The sequence below is a fragment of the Strigops habroptila genome, chromosome 3 (genome assembly GCF_004027225.2).
Source record: "Strigops habroptila isolate Jane chromosome 3, bStrHab1.2.pri, whole genome shotgun sequence".
Classification (NCBI taxonomy): domain Eukaryota; kingdom Metazoa; phylum Chordata; class Aves; order Psittaciformes; family Psittacidae; genus Strigops; species Strigops habroptila.
Genome location: NC_044279.2, coordinates 37,971,618 through 37,993,134, shown reverse-complemented (window position 1 = coordinate 37,993,134; position 21,517 = coordinate 37,971,618). Strand labels below are relative to the sequence as shown.

Below are 21,517 nucleotides of genomic sequence, written 5' to 3'. Positions count from 1 at the left end.
GTTTCCTCCCTCATAAACACTTGGTTGTCTAGTAAGAAAACTATTCAGCCTTTTGCTTCTTAAACTGGAAGAGCTAAATGGCAAACTTTTCTTTTGATCTATGCAGATGACAATGCAAGAACTCCTTATGTCAAATCATTGTTTCAATATTGTCTATGCCACTCCACACTCTTAATTTGTTGATGGACCAGAAGAGCAATTCCACTCATCAGTTCTTAAGGCTCTATTAACATTCAGATGACAGCTAAAGGAAAAAAAAAAAAAAAAAGCTCCTTTTCTAAAGTAAGCACAGATATATCTGAAAGCACGAGGATCTTGTAATTAAAAATGTGTCATTACATAGGCACTTTTATAAACGGAGCTATACAGAGTAGTGCTGTGATTATTTTACAATATATCAAAACCCATTCTTTTAAGGGAAGGTACATTAGAACACTTTAGGCTTTCCATCAAATTTTAGTATTACAAATGTTACTATGTATGCTAAACACTTCTCCTACAGTATTTAAAATTAATTAAGCTTCTAGGAATGAGCACCCAGAGATCTTCTTGACTGACTATATGTAATTAAGATTAAAAGATATGTATGCATAATGAAACATTAAAAAAATGCTCCACAGTCAACGCTAGAGATAATGATATTTACATGGATTTAAATATAAAAATATAACATTTTTAATAAGTTTTCCCAATAGTATCATCCCCAAGCTGCTTCATATTTAAATTTTTCTTGCTACGTATTTGCTGGCCTTTCATCCTTTAAAAATTGTTCCTATAACGATACAATAACAAAATAAAGTATTTGAAAAACTTCCACAACAAATCAGTTAAAAAAATAACGCTGGTATAATCTTTGTTCTTGTATATATCTGGGCTTCTGAATATGTCTTAAGTTATAATATCGATATGCAAAACAATTCTTTTCGAAGTTCAATACATTCTCATAATGAATTGTTTGTAAAAAACGAAAACAGTTTATGTTTAGATTAAAAGATGACTAAATATTATGTCTCTCTCAGAGTTTGCTTTGAGTTGAAATGGACATGCCCTATATCCATTTTCACTCACTTCTGACAAGAGCCTAAAGAACAACTGAGACATGGGAAAAAAACCCAAGGGTCTCGGACAGTACCACTTGCACACCAAAACAACAAATAGCAAAAATGGGGCTGACAGTATTATTAAAGATTGACAATGAGAATTACCATGATATGAGTTTTCCTACTTTTCCTTCCTTTGCATATTATCAATGAGTCTCTAAAGCTAAAACTTTGCAGTGAGTATTTGTTAGTACTGGATAGACCTTAATCAGCTTAGAGTAGTAACAGAAACAAAAGTTATGGGGAATTGTTAGTGTATTTTGCTACTACACAGAAGAGTACTTCCCAGGTTTATATTAGTTACTGAAAGGCACTGAAAAGAAGGAGGGTTCCCTCCTTCATTCCCTGCCTATGGACAGAATGCAAGGAATGCAGCTTCTGTTTCTCTATCTAAAGTTCGAGAAGTGAGACAAACAGAACTTACTACAAAAACTGTTATTCCAAGAGAAATAAATTCTATAAGCCTATTATAATGGATACTCAGCCTACAATAGCCAAGAGCCAGACTTAGAACTTGCTACTAGAAAGGCGGAAAGCCTGGCTCCTGGAAATAAACACACTTAAAGAAATCGAGAAGCAATTTGACTGTTAGGAATATATCGGAAAGCTACCTTTGGATAAGACAGGCATACAGATAAAAATGGAAAAAAAACAAAATGGAAAAAAAAAGGAAAGGAATGCAAGACAACAGATTTGAAGTTTCTCCCCCATAAAGTTTTTTTTACCATAGCTCATTTTGCACATTTGTTCAAACAGACCTTTTCTATGTTGGGTTAGTAGCTTATCAAGTGACTTCTGTAAAAAGGTAATACTGACAGAGGAAGCAACAGGACCTTTCTAGACATTTGCTTACTGGCATGATACTCACCTTTAGGTAGGTATCAAAGCAGGACAAAAATGCAGAAATTATTCCTGAAATACAGTATAAAGAAGTGTACTCGCTACAGATAGTTACAGAAAAATACAACCTATACAGAAAAGGATTTTGCACCTCAACTCAGGCAATTTCAAATGGATACTCCGTGAAGTATCGTATTAGTCACATCATGAACAGACACACAACATCTTACTTCAATGACACGTTTAAATTAGTTGGTGAGCCAGGATCCTACTCCATCTATGAAATATTCCATTTATGACCTCCAAAATCTAATTTTGTGAGAAGGACCAAAGAACAGCAATAGCTTCCTAGATGACATTTAAGCTGGAGAACAGCCCAGCAAACTACCTGAAATATCTCTTTAGAAACTTGTTCCTGTCTTTCCCTGATGTAGCAGTTCTTAATTCAGTTGCCTTGCTGGAAATCAGAGATAATTGTCAGAGCCTACGGCAGTGCTTGCAAGCCTGTCTAGCACTGAATAGTGAAAAAACAACTTTCCAGATTTATCAGAGCAGGCTCCACCATCCAACTTCTCCACTGGTTCTCACAGCAACTTTGTAGCCAGTTTACAGACTGGCAGGATCTCCTGGGTTTATGTTTATTTGCTCATTTCCCTGTCATACAGGTACCTGTGCTGGCAGGTAGGAAGCTTTTATGAATGAAGGAAAAAAAAAAAAGGAAGCACAAAGTGCTTTGTGGCGGTGATGATTATAAATAGTTTGCTCAGACATGGCTGTATCAAAGCTATTGCTCTGCAGTTGACATTGCACTTGGAAGGCTGACACCACAGAAGTAAAGCGGGATAGGTTTACATCATTCTTTATAGTGGAAGCCATCGCCTTGCATGAATGGCTTCTGTCTCTTACTTCCAAGAGAGAAAAGCATGACACTGTCCTGAACAGCCCACGCTGTCCAAGACTTTAAGTGCTTTTTATGTTCCTTCTTCTAAAATCTCTCCATCTAATGCTTTCCTCTTTCTGTACAAAACACCTCTTGCAGGCTATGAATGATAACACTGGCATTTTCAAGAAAGGCAGAGAAGTAAAAATAATTCTCAAAGACAGAGCTTATTCCTCTATGCCCTTGAAATGGCAAGCTGCAAGATCAGCTGCAAGGAATCAGAGAAACCATATAAATGAAGAGCCGTGTAATGACTTCTGTTTTATAAACTCTTAAACAGCACTTCAGGGGACTCTCTCCTAGAGTCTCGTATGGTATCTGTTTATCAAATACTAGTACCTTCCAGGACACTTATCTGCAAGACAGGAGATCCAGCATCAGCTGCCCCTCTCCTAACTCAGCCACAGCAATGGAATCCCTGGATCTGGATACTACCTTCCATAACAACCCTCTGGGAAGGTCCTTGAGGCTAACTGAGGAAAGCTAGACTTAATGCCCAAGTAATGTCTGTTAACCCTTTAACAGAGACATTATTTACTTACAGGGTTAACAAGAGATGTCACTGAGGAAGTCCATCAGGTAGTTTTAAGCAGCCCAATAATCCAAACTGTTTACTTAACAAATTTGTGCTTTGAAAAAGAGAAAACAGTACTGGCAGTCTCCTATCTGGCCACAAGCTAAAGATATTTCTAAGTGGGTATCATGCTTTTAATTTCCTTATCTCCTTCGCTCACCATCCTGATCTTGAGGTTAGGATCAGAGTCCTCTGCAATAGCAAGTGATATCACAGGCATTTCTCTGTACTGTATTAAGCTACACTGGCGCAATTTGCTATTTCTCAGGACAAAAACTTGAACGATTATCTTAGTTTAATGAAAGTGACACTCTGGGTTTGAGATGTTTTGAGGCATCCTTCAATACACAATCCTAAATTTTACTTCTCAACATAACAAGGCTCTGTAAGGAACAAGTTCACTTGAGAACTGTTTATAAAATTCTGTAAGAATGTAAAATGTAGCAAAGCCACAATCTTGCATTATATTATCCCTCAAAACAAATTTATATATAAAAAACTAGATTGCCCAATTTTGTAATGCATACCTGATGGCCTATCAGTTTGGAAATTGCAATCCATGTTTGCAAATCAAGAGTAAAAATATATTTTTCGCTACAGAATTAGAAAATTAGAAAAAAAAAAAAAGAACAGAAATCTTTGTACTTCTCTGTAACAGGATGAAGGGGGGAAAAAAAATCTTCTATTAAATCTATTATCTGCAATATCGAAAAACTATAGGTTTTAATACTGAAAGTAAATCCAGCAAGGCAGCTAATGCTTAAGACAAAAGAAATTTCACTTTTTAAAAGAACTGGCCCTTCAAAGAGTCTTCGAAACCACATGAAACATAAGCTAAAAGTTTTAACTAAAGTATGGAAGATCATCATCTTTTCTAACTGGCATAGTTACTATTTAATGTCATTTAGTATGGCTCCAGTGTAAAAAAATCCTTTAAGAAAAAGTTTTGAATTAAACACAATTAATTCACTTATACTTTTCTTTCAGAGTAAAGTGTTCCTAAATTATGACCAAACATCCCAAGATACAAGCCTAAATGAAAGAAATTGTTTCAGTAGTTTACTCCTTTGAAGTGCACGATTAATGTGTCAGTTACATGATGTATATGGGAGTAACACACTTCTGCTGCCCTAATGGAGGCTCCCTTAAACAACTCCGTACCTACCTCTTTTCAGAAAATTACATTTTTACCATTATATTTCTTACCGATCCAGAACTCTTCTTTTTAAAGAGAAGTATAAAGTTTTCACGGTAAATGTTTATAGTAAGTCCATCAATATCACGTGCATTTCTGCAGTTGTCAAGTCTAATAGCCAATTTAAAGAAAAAACACATCGTAAAGACAAATGTCAACACTATTAGAACTCAGTATTCTTGAGTATGTTATATACTCGACATAGACAAAACTTAAATGAAAAAAAAAAAACAAACAAAAAGCAAAAGACAATGTAGGCTGATTTAGAAATTCCTTAGGATACAGAAATGGTAACAAGAACTCTATCTCATATTTTAAGGAGGGTTTTATATAAGCAAAGTCAGTACTTTGGGCTAACTTCATACCATTAGAATGGTGGCCCAGTAAGGGTTCTCACAACAGATCTAAAGAGAATTGCAAAATTAGAGGCCACCAAGTCATTTATTGAGCAAAACTACACAGCTTGCAAGCTTTCTACTTCGCATATTATACACCTAATCCAATTTATATTGTTCTGATTGTCTAAAAATAAGCACAAAACTAACTTAAACGTAATTTTAGTCAAAATTGGCAATGCTTTACCTACGCATCTGAAGGGGGGCACACACATTAAGGATCTACACAATTAAAAGAACTTTGCACTAACACTATAATGACTATACATCATCATAAAATTATACATTAAAAAATTATCACACTTTTCAGTCAGAAAAATCCAAGTAAGTTTTATGAACTGCAGACTCTGATTTTCCCAGACAAAGAAGGCTTAAGAGGAAAGATCCTAGAGGCGCTGTGCCTGAGGAGCAGGCACTAAGAAGCCAGTGAAGAGTCAGTAAACAAACGATAATTCGATACAGGCCCTTCACCAAGAAGGACAAGCACCACAATACAGGCCTGACAGAGGGGGGAGAAGAAAACATGAGTCCAGAACGGATCCCTTATAGGAAAATATGCTAACCACATTCTCATTTGTGATCTCAATAAACACTACTTACAAAGACACATGGAGGAAGTCTTCAAAAAAATGTATAATTCCACAGGGATTCTACTGGCTATATATTGTTGCATGCCTCTTTTTTTTTTCCCCCCCTTAAAAACGATTATTCAAAGGTTTCACAATTGTTGATACATTATACTGCAATTGCTATACTGGTATAAGACTTATTTAGGTTATTCTGCTTTAGCACAAGTCTAGCATTGCTACTGCCTATTTATATTGGAAGATTTTTACCAGAACTGTAGGTTACAGGCAGAAAACAACACCTGCATAATAAGAAAAAAAACTCTACCTGGAAATTGAAGCATAACTCACAATGTCACAGTTACACGTTATAAGTCCATCTTAGTGGAAATTACTGATTGTTCATTATCTAGAGCATATTTGCCTAACATCTAGATTTCCTGTATGTGTATTGCCACAAGCATGGTCTGAAAAGAAGGAAAAGGGTATAGCAGCACTTACACTGACTGTTTCATCTATTATACACATTACAGTAACACATGTGCTATCTTCAGTTATGCTTCTTCATTCAGAGAGTAAATGCTCATTTCTGGTATATGTATGTGTTTTGAAGGATACATAAGAAGTTCTTTCATTTCTTTCCCTGGAGTTCCAGAGGCCTAGATGCCTACCTTTTAGCCAGCTGAAGTCAGAAGAGAGTAATTTCACTTCAAGCATTAAAATTAAGTGGAGGAAGATACGTGGGATAAATCTGGATCTTAAATTGACAGCCAAAGATTTATAACTGAGTCTGGGTATTAACTGCCTCACTTGAAAATACAAAGAAAAGGAGAAAATGAGTTATACATTACCTGAATAGACACATTCACTATTTTCACTATGGTTTTAATGTAGATGAACACACCAAATAAAACTAAAATCTTCACCTCATGTGAGAACACTCCACTTGTAACACTTTTTCTTTTGTTTCACCCTTTCCCTCCTTATATAATCCCTCGTATACCCTTGCAACTAAAGTATCTTCATTTACAAAATGTTTTTTTCTTTTTAAGTAGCAATGTTAGTCACTCCTTAACTATGAAGTTACAGCTAACCCCATTGTCATAGATGTCAGTAATCTTTCTATGGGTACAACTTCTCTCCTCAAGCGAAGCTTCATTTCAGAAAAGAAAAAAAAAAAAAAATTAAGAGCACAAAAACACTTCTTCTAAGCATTTAACTCCAGTGTCATTTTCAAAATAAATCTTGGGCAGATAACTCACTTGGAAAACTGTATCATGTTTTAAAGTTAGGAATTCTGAAAACAATCCTGTAATCTGAGGTTTAGCCAACACTTCTAGCTAAACATTTTCCAGAAATTTTCTACAGCTCTTCTACTCCATATTCAGAGAACTGCAAAATAAATTGCATGTACACGAAGCACACTTTAATCTGGGCCTTCTTTTAAATTGCCTTCAAATGCACTACTTTGGAAGAAGAAAAAGTTATGAAAAACATACAGATTCAGTTTTACTTTTAAGAGCAATTTACATTGTTACAGACAGCACAGGCAGTAATATTGTCTTGGATAATTCTACTCCTTGCTTTTAAGATCCAATACTCATTCACTTGGACAAATCACAGAATGCACAAGCCTTTTATGTCCAAATACCTCCTTCAACCACTTTTCGGTCTGAACTCAACACATTTTTTTTTATTTTTTCTTTTCTTTTTAAAGTAGGTAAGACAGTCAGATCATTTCTGAATGTTTTTATACAGGAAAATGTCCTCTCCCCAGGTAAAAACATTTTACAATCTGGTCTGTTGGGATGCTTTAGCACTTGAAAGCTGTGCAACACTGACAAGCAGGGCATGTTGCCTCAGAAAGGCACTCTTAGAAAGGCACTGCGTACTATCACAAGGAAGACCTGGCTCAAGCTTGCTTCAGCTGGTAAGGCTCTGCAACACCACCCCACTCACATGCTACATTGAGATCATATGGGACTTCACCCTCTTGCATTAGACTTCTGTGCGATGGTGCGGATGTAAGCCTAGCCACAGGATAGCTAAGGACACTTCATCCTAGGACTGAAATACTATTATTCACTTAAAATTCAGCTGGGTGCCATCAGGAGGATAGTTAGGACACAGGGGAGAAGGAAACCAGAAGAGGAATTAGAGTTCAGAACAGGAACAGAAAAAGAAAACTGCAGAGAGAGACACGTATAAGACGCTGATGGGAAAGCAGAGAGTCCCAAAGACCCAGCCACTACAGCACGTGGAGCTTCAGACCCTGGATCCACCACTTCCAGATTCCCTCCAGTTTTTGGTGAAGAGCCAATAGACCAAGGACCACTGTCAGGATGCAGTACCTCTATCCTCTTCTAATTAATGACGCAGAGACTATAGAAAGAAAACAACGTGTCTAGCTGAGATGTTTAAATGCCACATATGTAAACCAATATTATGCCTGTCTCTTAAGGTTTGTCTTTTTTTTTTTGTTCCCCTATAATTCTGGGAGAGCCACACAAAGATTTTCACAAGTGCCTTCTACTTGAAATATTTCAGGAGTCTATGAAGAAGCATTAACCAATATGCTGAAAATAGAATGGAAGGTATGTCTGTTATGAAGAATTAAGCCAATGTTTCAGTTTCTCTGTTTGTAATGCATGGCTGTCACCTTAGTGAGGCAATATAAAAATATAACTTCTTCAAAAACACATAATAAAGTACTTCCATGAAACTGTAATGAAGAAATTGGGGAGAAAACATTAATCCACAATTTAGTTAAAATTTTGGATAGCATGACCTGAACAATGGGATTAAAAAAGAAAAACCTCAGTGAGCAAACACCATGCATCCTGTCTAATGAGGCCAGAGTCCTCAACGGAAAACGCCATTTGATCAAAAAAACCTACATAACAGGCATATGCAGATAGAACCTGACTTAAGACAGGAAAGAAAACCTTCATTACACCATTTCTTAAATTCAGATTGCTTTGAGTATGCAATTGTAACAGTTATTGAAGCAGAGGTTTACGTACTGAACAAGGGAGGAGTTTGTTTGTAACAGAACTTCTGGCTGCTCACATAAACAGTGACCAACATCCCTTTCAGTTTATGAACTGAAAATGAGACAAGTTTATGACAAGGCAATACAAAGACTAAGCATCAGGAAGAACAATGAAGTAACCCAAAACTCGTCTTTTCAATCTTAAATTGCTGGGGAAGCACAGAAACCAAGTGAAAGAATAGATGAAAAGGACCAAGAAACGTACAGGGACAAAAAAAGACAAACCAAAAGAATACATAAGGTAGAAAAACGAGGCATTTTGAGAGTACAGGAGACAAAAGAGGCTAAAGTGTTCTGCATTTATCTAAAATCCAGTCTTCAGATAAAATTAAATTCACAGCATTGTGTGCCTACACTGAAACTAGGAATGTCTTCATCCTTCTTTGATGGAACACAGCTGCTCCTCTCCTGATTTACACAGCAACTGAATTCAAAGTTTCTCACACTAAGTGGAAAAAAAACCCCGCAACTTTCAATAGTTAAAATTTCAAAACATATTTGATATCACAAAAAACGTATATGACATACCACAAAATTAATGTGTGAAGGATATGACCATCTCAGCAGTGATGCATAGATTTTTATCACTATCATACATAACTATCACTTCATACATCAACCCCAAATTTAAATTAGCTCCTCGTTACAGATTTGTAATTACAAAGTATCACTAAGAGTCTCATTCTTACTTAAGGGACCTGTTTCCATTAGTAATCTAGCCGTTGTGATTCTGGGGTTTTTTGCTGATTTTATTTTGCCAGTTTGACAGTGTCCACAGAGGTCAGACTACTGACAGGAGCAGGACCTGGTGAGGTTCCCAGTGAAGGAAAAGACCTTGCTGTGGAACCCAAACCAAACCCACTTTACCAGTGCCTATCCATCTTGTTGCAAGATAGCACCCTTACCCTCATTGTCACCTCTGAGAGAAAAACACTAAGTGGTTCTTCTGAGGACAGAGAGAGAAAAAAGAGAAAAAAAGGATAATGTGGGCAGAACCATGGTAGCTGCATTCAGAGAGAAGAAACACACCACCAAAGGGAATTTTCTTTTGTTAACCAAGGCAAAACTTGGTATGTCTTATGGGCTTTACACTACAAAGCATGAGGGCAACTAATTACGCAAGACCATTTTCACTTTTTTTTTTCCTGTTTCAGTATTAGAGTTCAACACTGACAACTGGATTATTTTAAATGCTCTTCATGCATAACAATTTCAGAAGTCTACCTTCTAAGTGAAATCTGTCATTCTCTTGCAGTTTTATACACTTTTTTTCCTTTCCAGTAAAAACAGTAACATATTTTAAAGTGTCACTACAATTATTAGTGACTAAGAGTTTTCATAGAAAACATGTTCACAACCAAAACATCCATACCTCAGAAGGATCAAAACATACCCACACAGTCTAATGGAGGGTCGTGGCAAGGGCAACTTTAAAGGGATGTGAGGTCATTCTGACCCTGCATTAGTCAGTGAAAAGACTATCCATTCACTCCCTAAGCTGCAACTCAGAAAGGCAGACATTGAATATAAAAATTGACATAAAAATTCAAAGTTTTACTTGAATAGAGAGGAAGGGGGAGGGTTACAGGATCTTCTACAAAAATCTAATACTTCTTCTAAAAAGCAAGTGATACAAGGAGTGCAGGATAAACACTAATTTCACAAAATTAAATTATATTAACAGGACAATTAAGCGTTGACAGTAAAAAGTGTGTGTGGCTCTTCACACAAAAATAAATAGGAAATTCTTTCTATAAAACTCCTCCCTCCTAACAACCAACCCCTCATGAACCTTGTGATAGCAACAGTTTCCTGACACAGCTGTGCCCAAACCAGGCCAAGAAGACTCACGAGATAATATGCCAACAACCGCCAAGGCCTCCTTGATATTAGCAGTCTTCTCTTTCCAGTGAACAGACGGACAACAGACAGCTGTGGTGAGAGAACTCTAGAATACACTCACATGAACACTGAAAGATACAACTGATGTGTTACTCTTGCACTTGGCTCCCTGGATGACTGCTCTAGAATAAGAGAAAACATACCAAACAGAAGAGTGGAACATATTTACTATAAAAACACTGTATTTCTCCTCCGTAAATGCAGTATTAATAACAGGCTAGGCCTGGGTTGACACACCAGGCACAGAACAACATGGTCTTGCCTGCACAGGGTCTTCCTCTCTGGGATGCTTCCCCTGCCCTTGCCCTACTGCTCCTTGCCTTGCTTATCCAAGGTGCATGCCTGCTCCACCTTGGCTAAGGCACAGTCCTGGCCTTTCCATGCAAAGAACGTGGTACTTGGGAGTCCCTCAGTGCCAGCAGACAAATGTCCTTCCTTCCCCCAGAACCACAGTGCTCCAGCCGTGTCCCAGGGCTTTTTGGAGACCCCAGAACTGAGAAAAACACAAAATACTGCTATTCACAAGGCAAAGCTGAGTAACAATGAACTTGTTTTTGACATCCTGCTCCTCCTCACAGGCACACTCAACAGTTCCCCAAGAACAGGAGGGATTGTTTCCCCATGATGAGGGCAAGGGGATGACACCCACAGGCCTCCAGGAAGGGTGGTGCAGTGCTTTGAGGGTTGTGTGTGTCCCAGTACGTAAGCTGGGTCACGAGAGTTTCTTAAGATCCACAAAGAAAGGTAGAAGGCACAGGATAACAGGCCTTCCAGTAGGCTGTCACCTACTGTCGTTGCCCACTCTCCCACTGCACAACCTGAGTCCAACCTAGAAGCAAAACCTATCCATGTAGAAATGGTACGTCTCTACCTATCTGAATATGTATATATGCTGTTTGGCCTCAGGAAGGACAAGGGTAACCCTCATACTGGGCTTCTGGTGTCATAAATACCAAGCTTTACAATTTTTTCAGTCTTTCAAGATGACCTCCATGGTTGACAAAGAAGTCTGAGGGCTGACTACTTCCCCTGCCCCAAAATTCTGGATACCTGACCTAAACACTGCCAGGAAATTAAATCATTTGAATTGTTCAGATACAGCAATCATTAAAAGCATCTATAAAGCATCTACTTTGTTCTTAACGCTGCGACCTAATGAAGTGACCACCTGTTTGTTTAGTTTTACAATTATCTATTTCTTCAGACCTCAGATCCCTTTGAATTCACTCTTCATTGAACAACAGGATTCCTCAGGGAAAGAGAGGGACCCTGTAAAATGAAGCACGTGGGATGGCAGTAAACAACACTATAGAAAATTAACTTTTCTAAGGACAGTAATAGAACAAAAAAAGGATGTATCTGGTTTGGCCTTGGATTTCAAGACTCTCAACTTTAGATCCTCTACTCTGACATTTCAGCTCTGCTCCTAACATAAAAATATAGCACCTACTTCAAAAGCTGTGAAAAATGAGAACCAAGCTACTCTGTAATGAAGCTATAATTCTTCATAAATCCAAGTTCTGTCCCTTAAATTATTTACATATGACAAGTTTGTTCTGCACAGGTGTCATCCCACCAGTAAGATGTGATGCATCCTATCATTTAATTTAACACGTTATCTGCAGCCTGAATTCAAAAAGCATGAGAAAAAGTCACATAAAAGAGATCAAAACATTGATAAGACTACAGCAAGAGGTGTACAACAGCTACGAGAACAGTATAATTTGAGCATAAATGTCAGCTAAAATACTGAGAAAGTGGTTTATTTTCAAGCATATTTCAAGTTTGCTCTCAAAGTTGCATTAATACAATTAACATCTTTTCATGTCTGCAGCACCCACAGGCTTTCAGAACCATTAGAGTTACAGAGCAGAGCCAAATCATGTGAGAGGTCTCTGAGAAAGTCTACAGACCTGTGAGCAGGAACCCACCGGGCTTCTTTAAATTAGAGAAACAAATGTCTACTGTACTACATAGTGCTTTCAAACTGTTGTTTCCTTCAGATATGCCAAACTAATACTCTAAAACTCTGCAAATGCAGAGGAGCAACATACCTAACTGTGCAAACAAGATATTTGATATTCCTAAAACATAAGCAGAGTTACTGTTTGGCCAGAGACACTAACAGAGAAAATATTTCAGATGTAAATACCCACAATCAAGAACTATGTAGGATGTGTTCCGCTTCATACCAGTGGGGATGAAGCCTCTAGGTGCTAACAATACAAGAAGCGTTACATAAGACTATGCACTTATTTTTAGAAGCACATTACAAAATTAAGTACTGCACTGGAATCTGTTGCAGAGCCATGGACAGTTACATCAATGTGCACAAAGAACAATTGCTCAGCTGGAGCAGAATATTAGATTCGATTCAGATTGGAGTTCTCTCCTGCTAATCCCAAAAAATACTGAACCATCTGAGACTAAGAAAGTTAATTTGCATTCATTAAAGAAAGAAATCGCACTACTAATCACAAATGCAGACATATTCTTTCCTATGAGCAGCAGAACTAATACAAAATAGTTTCTTACAGACTTCTTCTTTTGTTTCTTAATACTTCTCCCATGCCATGATAACGCTCAACTTCCTTCTTTTCCACATCTCTTCATGATTCTCTCTCCCCTCTCCTCCAGGGAAAAGAGAGCTGTGGTGCAGACACTATGGAAGTCTGTCTGTGCTCACAGGCTGCCCAACCAGCTGCCATCCTGCAGAATACATACTAGATCCAGGCTGACTATCTCCTTTCCAAGAGGGTGCACTAATTTGTGCTTCTTTCCTCTACCTAGACACAGTTTTATGAGGTTTGTAGGACCACAACTTGAGTCTTACTTCCTCTTGCTGATTTGTTTTAAGTTTCCACATATAAATATAAGTATAAATTCAGTTAAATGCTTAACTCCTGATTTAACTCAAAAGTTAGGTTACCTATACATACTTGACATATTTTAAATTTCTATATATACATATACATACTGAGAGGGGACAGACAAACCAAACAATCTCACAAATCACACCTCCTGAGAAAAACTGAACCAAAGCTTCCTAGGTGTTTGCTTTTTTAAACGCTACTAGATACCACAGAATGAACCCAGCTTGCATTTGCCTAGACCTAACTTTGCTCTTCCCTCACCATCTGCGATTTTCACTGTTCCTCTCATTCTTACCACTTTTTAAGAAATTACAGCTAACTTTGTCATGCATCACTCTGCTCTTCAAAACAACCCAACCTGAATTTATCAAAGTAGCTTCCGCTATTTCTTGTAGATACAGACATAAGCACAATCTACTATCAACAGATTTTTACTACCACTGTTCATTCATTTGCAGCCTATGGTATTCCTCTTCAGGCTATTTGCTAAGTACATTAACAGCGTGGTCTGTGGACTATGCTTAGTCTACTAGTTTTAAAATACACCTCTCCAAATGTTTTGTTTTAAAAAATGGGCTTTGCAGATGCACGTATTCACTACTATAGAAAAATCCAGCAGTTGTATGCTGGAATACACATGTGCTGCAGTTAAGGGGCAGTTAAGACACCTGCTCTCAGCCAGTCACTCCTGGTTGCCAACTAGACATACACTTGCTCATCCCAGTTTTCAAGACTTGTTGAGCCTTTTCAATTACTAGAAAAACAAATTCAGCCTGGTGACACATTTAAGAAACAGAGGCCTGAAATTCAATCTACAGCTAATATCAACCATTTGCAAATTCCTAATGAAATTGTTCTGAAAATGCTACTTTCCATCAAGCATGTACTGCTGGTAGTCACAATACACACCTACCCAAGGTAAGGAAAGTTCAGAAGAGCACCAATATCTTGAAAACTACATTTTATCTTTCCAAGAAATTTGGAAATACTTCCTGTTTCATCGGAGATGTCCCACAACATGTATGTTCTTACATAACCGAACTTCTGTGAATTAGGGGAGAAACAAGTAATGTATTCATTGCCCAAAATATATCAGTCTGAAAGTGCCAAAAAGCTTCCTAAGAAATTAACTCCATTTCACAATAGCACAGGGACATGAACCTTCTTCAACCTCTGCCACGACACAAAAAGACTTATTCTTGTGTATAATGCTGATCCTAATCAATTTGATCTTGAAGAATCAACTTACTAGAAATGCGCATCCACGTCCATAAATAAGCCAACAAAGGTACCTTACTACTTTTTGATGATGCTTTTGACATATTGACAAAGGTACCACACAGCAAAGTATCAAGGACAGTACTGCCACTGCAACATACTAATCAAATACCTCATCTAAAAAGACTTTTTTACTGCAAACAGTTTTACAGGTGGACACAATATTGCAACTTTTACATTCAGAACTGCTCCTCATAAATTCAGTCTTTCAAAAGCTGACACTGCATACAGCTCTGATTTCTTTTTGAAAACCTTTCAGGTTTCCACTTCTCCACAACACAAACCATGGTATGAACTCTAAAGAAGGGAAGACCTTCTATACATCTTTTAGCCTAATTATTCATTACGTAAAATACCCACTTCATGACTACTTTCCTGCCTTTTTTTTTTTCTTAGATATATTTATATGCAATAAGTACTTTCTCACAACGGCACTACTGAATGGTGAAAGATTCCAAACGTATACCTGAACAAACCCGGTACACAGCAGGACAACAGAAGGAAGGTCAGCAGACTGTTTTTCCATCATTATAATTCTCTGGCAACACTTCCTTTGCAAGAATAATTTTCACAATTACAAAGCATAGACAAGTCTACCTCAAAGAATGCAAGGGTTTAGTAGGCTGGAAGAGGAAAAAAACCAACCAACCTGATGCAGTCATATAGACTGTATTACAAGTGCACAACCCACTGACACAAGCATTAGTTATTTTGCACTAGGCCAGTTATTTTCCTACAACCCACAGACAGAAGAGATAATATATAATGTTACATGATCATCATCTGTGTTATGAAGGCAGCCTTAGAAAAATCTGCTTGCCAAGAAGTTGCCTACAAATCTAAATACTAACAATTTGTAATTTAAAATAGTTGGTGGTCGCTTTAATGGAATAAGTCATACTGGTTCTTCTTTGTGCCTGGAAACCCCTTGCTATTGTTTTCAAATACACACACAGATTTAGAATGCAATGAAAATGTTATGGACATACAATTCCGAAATACGTAAGGACAAACAACCCAAGTACCACCCACTGAATTTGGTATAGGACCCTTTTGAGGTTTTTAATATTGCTTCCCCTGACTATGTATGTTAACTCCTACTGGTATCTAGTTCCACAGACGCCTTGAAGCATGAAAGTAAAACACAGGAAAGCATTATCTTCTCACTACAGACTAGAACTTGGCTATAAATTGGTTAAATGACTTACCCAGAGTCACCCATCACTTCAGCAGGTAACTCAAAGACAGAAAGCATGCTCCAACTCTTATGCTCATGCTCAATCCCCTGGATTACTGTCTGCTCAGAGAGAGTAATACAAAGTAGGAGCACCCATTTTACTTCCCACAAATGCACAAGCATTTTATATTAGTTTTCATTTTAAATAACTATACTTTTTTTTACAAATAACTTGACCTCAGCCAACGATATTCAAACATCTTGATATCAAATGTATAAAATAAAATTTAAAAGCAGAACTTTGAGAATGCTTCAGAAGGTCACTAAACTACTCACTGCAACAGAAAAGAACCCCGAGCAACATGGGGTACAAGATGACGCTTAAAAATACCCTCCCTTCCCCACCCCGCAAAAAAAAAAAAAAAAAAAAAAAAAAAAAAAAAAAAGAAAACAAGATGAAACAATGGTTCGCTTACTAATAAATTTCTGACCAACAACTCCTGCAATGCAATTCAACAAGAGAAGGAGGTGTCTGAAAAAAGTCTCAATTATAACCAAATTCTAACCTACCAGCATAATCTGATAGGAATCCTCCTAAGAAATGTGGAGAGCTGTGAAATTAAACATATGAGCAGTGTAAAAAGTGGTCAGATGGCAGAGCAAGTCAAGGGGAAAAAATAACGCACGCTTTTCTGTAACGCTACTGATAACCAACGCTACCTCAAGACAAATCGGGAGGGCTCAGTAACCTCTTTGGGCAAGCACCATTTACACCTTCACTTGGGGCCTATTTCACAAGCAGACCAGAAGCTAAGCTAGTACACGTTACCACAATTCAAATATTCCATTTTCAGCACAGTATTATAAATGAAAGATAAAACATAAACTAAAAGCAATCTGATTTTTTTTTTTGTTATTATTTTTTGCTGATACAAAGACACAAAGATTTTAATTCCTATGCAGAAATCTCTTGCTGCTTAGCAGACACCATGTTTGGTATACACACACCTTCTCTAACAAAGAAAATCATTCCATAAGGACAATTTTAAACATCCTACTGTGCAATAACTTCATTTGACACAATTCTTCTTACACTGTTAAAATGCTCAATAAAAGCATAGTTAGCTGTCAACATAAAGCACCCATCCTGAAGACTCTCATACACAAAGTTAACTGTCAACATGTGAGTACATGCTTTTAACTCAATGAAACTACCCACAAACTTTTGGTTGTCCATGCGTTTTCACAAGAACCTGGGTCAGGAGACCAATGCAAGAAACAGAACATATGTGCCAAAGCACATTTGGAAAGAAAAAAATAAATAAATAAAAAGAAAAAAAAAAAAAAAAAAGGCCAACCCTATTCAGGAAACACAACTGAAATAGGTTTGTTTGAATTGCTCAGTACAGCGTATCTGAGACATCAAGATAAATTTCAAGCAAAAATATTAGCAGATCTCTGTTATGCAGAAGAATGTTTACATACATATTTTTATTTCTTTATACCTCAAAAGCCCAGATGAAGCACAGCTAACCTAACTTGAACTTCTTGGCTGTTGACAACACGCACTGTGATTCATGCATACACTGTACTACTAATTTTTAAAAATGGGAAAGCCTGTGTCACTTAGAGAGCAATCATTTAAATACATGGCAAAAAATACTGTTTCGACTTACTATGGTGCTGTACTTCTATATAAACTGGCACAGAGCTTCCTATCTAAGCTCACATTTAGAAACATTCTCAACAAATACAGCAAATATTTCGTCAAGAATTCAAGAATTCTTTAGATTTATTTTTTAAGGAACACATTTTTTTAAGGTACCTTTTAAAAATGTGTATTCGAGCACATTACAGCTTTTAGGGAAAACCTAATTAAAAAAAAAAAAACTTGAACATAAGGACCTACTTACTTTAGAACAAAATTCTGTACTTGGAAGCTTAGGTGCACTTTCTATACTACCTCATAACAAAACAGCAATTCAGCATTTCTCTTAAGTTTCCAGACCAAGCCAGAAAGCCAGGTGCAAAAAACCTCTATATTAATTCACCTATGATGTATTTTCAAGTTGTATTCACTTCTTCAGTCAATAACAACAAGGAGGTACAAGGTATTTCTGAATAAACAAAGTTATGATACAAGACTGCTTTAAAGCTATGATGTGGTTACAACTTTGCAATTACTACACAACAAAGACCCCTGCACCACCAACACAAAAATATAAGTAACATTCTTTTAAAAGCTACAGCAGAGGCTAAAAATGCAATAATGTTTCTAATTTCAGAGCTAATCTCTATCTAGACAGAAATACTTTTATAAGCATAGTAAATAAGAGCACAAATGCTTCCTGAGAGCTACCATTCCAATGCAGGCACACAGAACTTTCATATGAAGGCAGTGAGGTACAGACCAAGATCTTCAGGTGCAAACAGCCACTTATAGGACCAGTTCTTAGCATCAAACTTCAGCACATGATAACTGCCCCTTTTTTTTTTTCAACTGAATACCAATTCTCTAAAGTTAGATTCTTTTAAAGAGAATTCAATTCAATTTTTTTTTATAAATTCCAAGGATTTTTCTTTTTTTTTTTCATTTTCAGTTCTTAGCCAAGGGCTTTGCTTTCATTTCACTGACACACAAACAGGTTACAATAACAATGACTACTTTGACAGCAATATTAAGTTTCTAGGAGAGAAACGTAGACAAGGTTTATCTACTACTACACTGTTAAGTGTTATCAACAGCTTCCTGAAAGTGAAAGGGAAAAAGACTTGCAAGTCAAGTCAGTCAGCTCATGATAGCAAGTATTCAAATCCCTTCCTAAAATCAGAAGCAGTCAACACCCTGAAGTTTAGCACGTCAGCTGAATTCTCAACATAAACAACACTGGAAGTTCGGGAGGGTGGGAAGGCATTGGACACACAACACATAGTCTCCAGGATCATGAAACTGGATCTTGTGAGCTGTGTTCTATGCCACTACAAGAGAACTCGAAGTACTTACACACACACACATTGTTTCAGGTCCAAGCAAAGATGCCTTCGCAATATAAACATAAACGATTATTCTACTCTTGCAGGTCTTTACAAGTCTTAACATTTAACTTCCAGAAACATAAAGGTTTCCACTAACTAATGTGACAGCAGGCTTGATCATCTTAAACTCCCTTCCCCCAGCTGAAGAGTTAAGACTAGCAGTGAGCCACCAGCACCAGATGTTACTGCCGTGCAGGCACACAGGAATGTCTCCTTCACACACTAAAGTCACACACACACACATAAATATACAAGAAGGAGACAAAAAGTTCTTACCTTCCCCTGGGGATAAAATAGCGCAAAGTTGGAAACAAGTTTTTCCCCAAGAAAACAGACTTGCAGTAGAAATGAAAACATGCTTGTGTTAGATGTGGATCAGCAGCTTCTGACCCACATCTAACACAAGCATGTTTTCATTTTCTCGTATTACAAAACCTCCAAAACAAAGTTAACTGTAACTTCACGTATAAAACCCACCACAAAACAGATCTGCTGAACCTAGAATACCTATAAGGACATCCTTGTTTCTGTCAGGAGCACACACACACTAACTACAACATAAACAGTGCCTCTTGCACCCTTCCCCACCACTCCGGTGTCCCCCTCTCATCCCTAACCTGTCACCCTGTGCCACCTCCTCCTCCAGCCTGCACCTGCACCTGAACCCCCGGGTCAGGTTCACGCCAAAGCTCCAAACGACCGACCCGGCGGGCAGGGGAAGACCATCTCCTTCCTCCGGGAGCAGCACTCAGGGAAAGCAGCTCGGGCCGTTTCAAGTTTGTTTTACAAACACGTCCGAGGGAAAACCAGAACCTGTTTATACACCGCCTTAACCGCCGCCAGGAGGACAGTGCAAAAGGCGCAGGCAAAAAAAACCCATATATTTTTCGAGAGAAAAGCAGCCAGCAGCACCCTTGTCTCACCCCTTTCTGCACTCCGGGCCTTCCCGGGGGCCGGCGGAGCAGGCCGCAAGGCCACTCCGGCGCGGCGCGCAGCCCGGGGCCGCCCGGGAGCGGGACCGCCGGCAGCCCCGGCCGTAGGTGGCAGGTTTCGCTGCCCCGGCGCCTGGCCCGGCGGAGGCAGGCTGCGGGCTGGGGCCTGGCGGCCGCGCAGCCCCGCCACAGCGCGGAGACGGGCTCGGCGGGAGGAAGGAGGGGGAAGCGCGGAGGCGGCCTCCGCTAGGCCCGGGACCCGGCCGGGGCGGGCGGGGAGGCGGCGGCGGGAAGGAACCGTCCCGGGCGGGTCGAGCGGGCCGCGGGGCGAGCTGCCAGCGGCAGCCGTGGAGGATGCGGGGCGCAGGCACCGCTGGGCCGCGGCCTCGGCCGGCCCCGGAGCGGCGCCCGGCGGCCGCCGCCGCCCGCGGCCGCGGAGGAGGGCGGGGGGCAGCGGACCGGGTCGGGCCTGCGGCTGCGCTCCCGGCTTGGGCGCCGCGCGTCCCCCCCGCTCCCCCTCGGAGACAAAAGCAAACGGAAACCCGGCGAGACGGCCCCGGACCCACGGGGCCCCGCCGCGGGCCCCGCCGCCGCCCGGCTCTCCCTCATCGGCCCGCGGCCGGTACGGCGGCAGGTCCCGGTGCGGCGGCGGGGGCCGGGGAGGGGGCGGCCGGGGCCGGACTCACCGCATGAATTTTCTTGTCCCGCGGATCCAAGATGGCTGAGTATCCAGCACGGAGGATGCTGGGGGAGCAACCTTTACCCTCTGACCCGGCCGCCGCCGCCGTGACCCCGCCGCAGCTCGGCCCGGCAGGCAGTGCTGAGGGGCGGGGGCAGGCGCCGCCGCACGGCCTGGCGCGGAGCGGAGCGGCCCCGCGGGGAGCGCAGCGCGGAGGGACGGGCAGGAGGAAGAAGGAGTAGCGAGGCTCGCTCGGCTGCGCTCCCTCCGCCTCCCGCGGGAGACGCGGCGCAGCGCTTGGGGCCGGACCCGCGGTGGGTCACGTAGGCCGTAGGGCTGCCGGGCCCCGCCGTGCTCCGCGGGCCTAGGGCAGGCGGAGGCGCTGGCAGAAGCGCCGCGAGCCGCGTACGCGAGGTCCGGCCCGGCCCCCGTTTTGTGAGGGGAGAGGGCGGCTCAGGCGGCGCCCAGGCCGGGTGCGCCGGGCCAGGCTGGGTCGGGCAGCGGGCGTGGGGCGAGCAGGGCCCGGGCGCGGCGGGGCTCCCGGCCCTTCTCTCGCCCTGCGGAGGCAGGAGCCCGCAGGGGTGCCGGGGGGTTGTGGACACCTACCCCTGGCGGGCGGACGCGCTCCCCCAGGTTGCGTCCCAGCGTCCAGAGGGGGTGTCCCATCCCCTGTGGCCCCGGCCTGTCGCCGCTCCCTCGGTTACAGAGCGCGGAAGGCGCGGCCTGGCCTCTCTGGAGGCCGAGCCTTCGCCCGCAGAGGATCTGGCTCAGGAACTACCCTTCTGATTGGGCAAATTGTGTGAAAGTTCGTGTTTTCTCTGTCAGGGAGGTAGCAGCGGGCACTGCGTTCCGCCGTGTCTGTTATGAAAATGGAAGAGCATTGCTAAGACAACGCGACTGGACTTCTTTAATTTATTAACCTTGAGAACATGTATGTTTTAACAGTGGCTCGAGTACAGCAAATGCTGATGCATAAAG

At 40.5% G+C, this 21,517-nt stretch overlaps 1 protein-coding gene across 3 annotated transcripts in view; it reads right to left on the bottom strand.

The window, feature by feature from the left end:
* The window catches only part of CNOT2 (CCR4-NOT transcription complex subunit 2), a 92,530-nt gene extending 71,559 nt beyond the window's left edge, over window positions 1-20,971 (bottom strand). For 2 of the 3 annotated variants that reach the window (XM_030478234.1, XM_030478236.1), the window contains exon 1: window positions 20,547-20,619. The gene's annotated coding sequence lies outside the window, so the exon portion shown is untranslated. Of the gene's footprint in view, window positions 1-20,546 lie in introns of all 3 variants that reach the window. The other variant, XM_030478235.1, reaches the window with a different exon arrangement.
* Between the last annotated feature and the right edge of the window lie 546 nt (window positions 20,972-21,517).